At 29.5% G+C, this 6,416-nt stretch overlaps 3 non-coding genes across 3 annotated transcripts in view; all 3 read left to right on the forward strand.

Moving 5' to 3' along the window:
- Positions 1-2,578: 2,578 nt before the first annotated feature.
- LOC128871392 (small subunit ribosomal RNA) lies at positions 2,579-4,569 on the forward strand. Its single transcript, XR_008455940.1, has one exon. It is a non-coding gene; the product is annotated as a small subunit ribosomal RNA (ribosomal RNA).
- A 576-nt stretch (positions 4,570-5,145) lies between these two features.
- On the forward strand, positions 5,146-5,326 carry LOC128871390 (5.8S ribosomal RNA). Its single transcript, XR_008455938.1, has one exon. It is a non-coding gene; the product is annotated as a 5.8S ribosomal RNA (ribosomal RNA).
- Positions 5,327-5,768: 442 nt separating this feature from the next.
- LOC128871394 (large subunit ribosomal RNA) overlaps positions 5,769-6,416 on the forward strand; it is a 3,990-nt gene continuing 3,342 nt past the window's right edge. Inside the window, exon 1 of the ribosomal RNA XR_008455942.1 lies at positions 5,769-6,416. This exon is cut by the window's right edge and continues 3,342 nt beyond it. This is a non-coding gene — a ribosomal RNA (large subunit ribosomal RNA).

Consider the following 6,416-nt stretch of genomic DNA (forward strand, 5'->3'; position numbering starts at 1 on the left):
TATTTAATTGAATTTTTCCCATACATTTTACACAATGTGTGGTGTGCATGGCAAAAAACACTCACGGTGAAGGCATGTGAAATATATGAAATATAATCAAATCGAATTTATATGAAACTATATTCGATTAAATGTATGAAATTAAAATTTAACAAAATTTTGCCCATACATTTTTCACAATGCGTTGTGTACATTGTCAGAAACACTCACGTGAAGTCAAGTGAGATATCTATGAAAGAAAATCAAATCGAATTTATATGAAATTATATTCGATTAAATGTATGAAAATAAAATTTACCACAATACATTCATATGATAAACTGAATAAATATATAATAAAGCCATTTGAAATATATTGAATTGTATTAAGTTAGATTTTCACCATACATTTTTCACAATGCGTTGTGTACATTGTCAGAAACACTCACGGTGAAGGCAAGTGAGATATATATGAAAGAAAATCAAATCGAATTTATATGAAATTATATTCGATTAAATGTATGAAAATAAAATTTACCACAATACATTCATATGATAAACTGAATAAATATATAAGAAAAACATTTGAAATATATTGAATTGTATTAAGTTAAATTTTGCCCATACATTTTTCACAATACGTTGTGTACATGGACAAACAAAAACACTCACGGTGAAGGCATGTGAAATATATGAAAGATAATCAAATCGAATTTATATGAAACTATATTCGATTAAATGTATGAAAGTAAAATTTAACAAAATTTTGCCCATACATTTTTCACAATGCGTTGTGTACATTGTCAGAAACACTCACGGTGAAGGCAAGTGAGATATATGAAAGAAAATCGAATCGAATTTATATGAAACTAAATTCGATTAAATGTATGAAAGTAAAATTTAACACAATACATTCATATGATAAACTGAATAAATATATAATAAAGACATTTCAAATATATGGAAAATATCATCATATATATAATTTAGTATTTTAATATATATTTAGTTAAGTTGATGGTATTATTGAAATATATAAAATGTAATTGAATTATATGAAATCAAACTGAAATGTATTGAATTGAATTTTTCCCATACATTTTTCACAATGTGTGGTGTGCATGGCAAAAAACACTCACGGTGAAGGCATGTGAATAATATGAAAATATCAACATTTAACTAACCAATGATATTGAAGCATATAAATCGAATCATAACTATATGAAACACGAATTTGAGTTATGTTAAACTGGTGATATTGTGGATTTATTCCTAGTTTTCCATACGTTAGTTTAAATAGAAACAATTTTCGAATATGTATACATATATGAAGAATTTATATTCTATACTAACATATTATGGAATGTAACTATTGATTGTTGCCTTGGCATATTGGTGTATTGTGAGATTTCATTCATAGTTTTCCATACGTTAGTTTAAATAGAAACAATTTTCGAATATATATACATATATGAAGAATTTATATTCTATACTAACATATTATGGAATGTAACTATTGATTGTTGCCTTGGCATATTGGTGTATTGTGAGATTTCATTCATAGTTTTCCATACGTTAGTTTAAATAGAAACAATTTTCGAATATATATACATATATGAAGAATTTATATTCTATACTAACATATTATGGAATGTAACTATTGACTGTTACCTTGGCATATTGGTGTATTGTGATTTTATTCATGGTTTTCCATACGTTAGTTTAAATAGAAACAATTTTCGAATATATATACATATATGAAGAATTTATATTCTATACTAACATATTATGGAATGTAACCTTGGCATATTGGTGTCATTGTATTTTATTCCTGGTATTCTATAGTTAGTTTAAATAGAAATAAATTTTTGAATTCAAAATTTTATATTCTATACTAGCATTACATAGAAATTATCCTCAACTGTTTGTTTCTTGTATACATACAGGAAATTAAACAGATGAAGAAAAAAAAAAACAAAACAAATAAAAATTATAAGAAAAATTAAATTTTAAATAAAAGAAAAAAGGAGAAATTTTTTCAATCATATATATATTTATGATTAAAAAATAGAATTATGGAATTATTAATTTCAATTCAGAGAGAAAAATTATGTAATATATGAAATTATTACATTAAAAATGCATTTGAAGAAAAAGTAAAATGTTATTAAAAATGATACATTTGAAAATTGGCAAATATTAAGAAGAAATATCGTTCTTATATTTTTATATAAAATATATATAGAGAACGAAAATTCTTTTTCATAAAAAACGGTTTTTGAATTCTGATAAGAAAAGCTAAAGGGGTCGGCGGGAGCGCACATTGAACGAAAGAAAATGAAAGAAAAACACAACAAAGAAGAAGACCAAATAAAATACAAATATTTTATACAAATAAAAGCACATTATTAATAAATAATAATAATAATAATAATGATGATGATGATGATGATGATGATGATGATGATACATAAATTGTGTTATTAAAATTACGTTCTATTGTATGTGCGTTTTCCCCTTTACTTTTTATATACACCGTAATTTATGAAATTTTCAAATATGAAAAGCAAAGAAAAATATATAAACAAATATATATATTATTCTGGTTGATCCTGCCAGTAGTTATATGCTTGTCTCAAAGATTAAGCCATGCATGTCTAAGTACAAACAAATTAAAAGTGAAACCGCAAAAGGCTCATTATATCAGTTATGGTTCCATAGATCGTTAACAGTTACTTGGATAACTGTGGTAATTCTAGAGCTAATACATGCAATATAAACACGGACCTTATGGAACGTGTGCTTTTATTAGACTAAAACCAAGCGATCATTTGATCGTTAAATTGGTTGAACTCTAGATAACTTGCAGATCGTATGGTCCCGTACCGACGACAGATCTTTCAAATGTCTGCCCTATCAACTTTTGATGGTAGTATCTAGGACTACCATGGTTGCAACGGGTAACGGGGAATCAGGGTTCGATTCCGGAGAGGGAGCCTGAGAAACGGCTACCACATCTAAGGAAGGCAGCAGGCGCGTAAATTACCCACTCCCAGTTCGGGGAGGTAGTGACGAAAAATAACAATACAGGACTCATATCCGAGGCCCTGTAATTGGAATGAGTACACTTTAAATCCTTTAACAAGGACCTATTGGAGGGCAAGTCTGGTGCCAGCAGCCGCGGTAATTCCAGCTCCAATAGCGTATATTAAAGTTGTTGCGGTTAAAACGTTCGTAGTTGAATTTGTGCTTCATACGGGTAGTACAACTATATATTGTGGTATGTACATTACCTTATGTATGTAAGCGTATTACCGGTGGAGTTCTTATATATAATTAATACAATGTATTTTTTATATATTCCTCCTATTTAAACCTACTTCAGTGCTCTTCATCGAGTGTTGTTGTGGGCCGGTACAATTACTTTGAACAAATTAGAGTGCTTAAAGCAGGCTCCAAATGCCTGAATATTTTGTGCATGGAATAATGAAATAAGACCTCTGTTCTACTTTCATTGGTTTTTAGATCAAGAGGTAATGATTAATAGAAGCAGTTTGGGGGCATTAGTATTACGACGCGAGAGGTGAAATTCTTGGACCGTCGTAAGACTAACTTAAGCGAAAGCATTTGCCAAAGATGTTTTCATTAATCAAGAACGAAAGTTAGAGGTTCGAAGGCGATCAGATACCGCCCTAGTTCTAACCATAAACGATGCCAGCTAGCAATTGGGTGTAGCTACTACTATGGCTCTCTCAGTCGCTTCCCGGGAAACCAAAGCTTTTGGGCTCCGGGGGAAGTATGGTTGCAAAGCTGAAACTTAAAGGAATTGACGGAAGGGCACCACCAGGAGTGGAGCCTGCGGCTTAATTTGACTCAACACGGGAAAACTTACCAGGTCCGAACATAAGCGTGTAAGACAGATTGATAGCTCTTTCTCGAATCTATGGGTGGTGGTGCATGGCCGTTCTTAGTTCGTGGAGTGATTTGTCTGGTTAATTCCGATAACGAACGAGACTCAAATATATTAAATAGATGCTTTCAGGATTATGATGTTGAAACTTATATAGCCTTCTTTCATGCGTACATCTTGAATGTACAAGTGTTTGAATGTGTTTATATAAGTGGAGTCGTACCTGTTGGTTTGTCCCATTATAAGGACACTAGCTTCTTAAATGGACAAATTGCGTCTAGCAGTAACGAGATTGAGCAATAACAGGTCTGTGATGCCCTTAGATGTCCTGGGCTGCACGCGCGCTACAATGAAAGTATCAACGTGTATTTCCTAGACCGAGAGGTCCGGGTAAACCGCTGAACCACTTTCATGCTTGGGATTGTGAACTGAAACTGTTCACATGAACTTGGAATTCCCAGTAAGTGCGAGTTATTAACTCGCATTGATTAAGTCCCTGCCCTTTGTACACACCGCCCGTCGCTACTACCGATTGAATTATTTAGTGAGGTCTCCGGACGTGATCACTGTGACGCCTCGTGTGTCACGGTTGTTTCGCAAAAGTTGACCGAACTTGATTATTTAGAGGAAGTAAAAGTCGTAACAAGGTTTCCGTAGGTGAACCTGCGGAAGGATCATTATTGTGTTCCATATCCGTAAGAAAAACAAACAATGCCAAAAAAAATAAAAACAAAAACAAACAAAAGAAAAAAAAAAAAAAAGAAAAAAAAGAAAAATTTATAATTATTTTGAATCCATATTCTTTTTATTCTTTTTCATTCAATTTGTTATCCATCAATTATATCATATTAAATATAATATGGATGGTACATTTTGTAATGTTTTTTCTTATTTTTTCTTTTAAAAACCTTTAAACATGAAAATAGAAAGTTGTACTTATTATTCATTTGATTGAATGATAAGTTAATTTGTTCACAATAACAAAAGTGGTATATATTTATTAATATATTTATATATACATAAAATGATTAAAAAAAATACAAAATAATCAAACATAATAAATACCACCACTGTATTATTGTTGAACTAAGACATTCGCAACTTAATAAAAATGTTTAGAGTTAAATATATTTGATATATATTATTGAAAGAAAATCAATTTATATATTATTATTATTATTATTTAATTTTACTCTTTCAATTAATATATGCAAAAAAAAATTGACATTTGTTATAAATAAAAATAAATAAAAAAATACTCTAAGCGGTGGATCACTTGGCTCATGGGTCGATGAAGAACGCAGCAAACTGTGCGTCATCGTGTGAACTGCAGGACACATGAACATCGACATTTTGAACGCATATCGCAGTCCATGCTGTTATGTACATTAAATTAAATTTTAAAGTACTGCTTGGACTACATATGGTTGAGGGTTGTAAGACTATGCTAAATAAGTTGCTTATTCTTTTATAAAAATAATTGAATTTAAGCAAATGTGTATATTATTGGATTTTAAATAATTCATAATATTAATAGCAAAAAAATAAAGATTATATAATGAATTTTTTATTTATTATATATATTCTTAAAAAAAAAAAAATCCTCTCAAATAAAATGAAATAAAAATTTTGAATCTAAGTATTCTCTTTAAAAAATTTTCATATTATTTATATATATATAAAATATTAATTTATATATGTAATTAAAGGAGGAATGTCTAGCATAAAAATTAATTTTTTTTTATTCTAGAATTGCCTCATTTTACATAATTATTATTTATAATATATATTTATATAAAAGGAAAAAAAGAAAAATAGAGATGAAAAGATGATATAATTATTTATTAAATTGTGTGAGAAGATAAAAAATATTTTAAAACAACCTCAACTCATATGGGATTACCCCCTGAATTTAAGCATATTAATGAGGGGAGGAAAAGAAACTAACAAGGATTTTCTTAGTAGCGGCGAGCGAAAAGAAAATAGTTCAGCACTAAGTCACTTTGTCTATATGTCAAATGTGAGATGCAGTGTATGGAATATCTTAATATCTAGTATGAGAAATTAACGATTTAAGTCCTTCTTAAATGAGGCCATTTACCCATAGAGGGTGCCAGGCCCGTATAACGTTAATGATTACTAGAAAGATATTTCCAAAGAGTCGTGTTGCTTGATAGTGCAGCACTAAGTGGGTGGTAAACTCCATCTAAAACTAAATATAACCATGAGACCGATAGTAAACAAGTACCGTGAGGGAAAGTTGAAAAGAACTCTGAATAGAGAGTTAAATAGTACGTGAAACTGCTTAGAGGTTAAGCCCGATGAACCTGAATATCCATTATGAAAAATTCATCATTAAATAATTAAAAATAATGTGCATTTTTTTCATATAAGGACATTGTAATCTATTAACATAATAAAGTATTTATCAAAAGATCATTGGTGATATTAAGTTTATTTAAATTAATTTGCTTTTTAAGCATATTAACATAGAATAAATACTAATGATTTGATAAAGTGTTGATAG

Source organism: Anastrepha ludens, unplaced genomic scaffold (assembly GCF_028408465.1).
Source record: "Anastrepha ludens isolate Willacy unplaced genomic scaffold, idAnaLude1.1 ptg000179l, whole genome shotgun sequence".
NCBI lineage: Eukaryota > Metazoa > Arthropoda > Insecta > Diptera > Tephritidae > Anastrepha > Anastrepha ludens.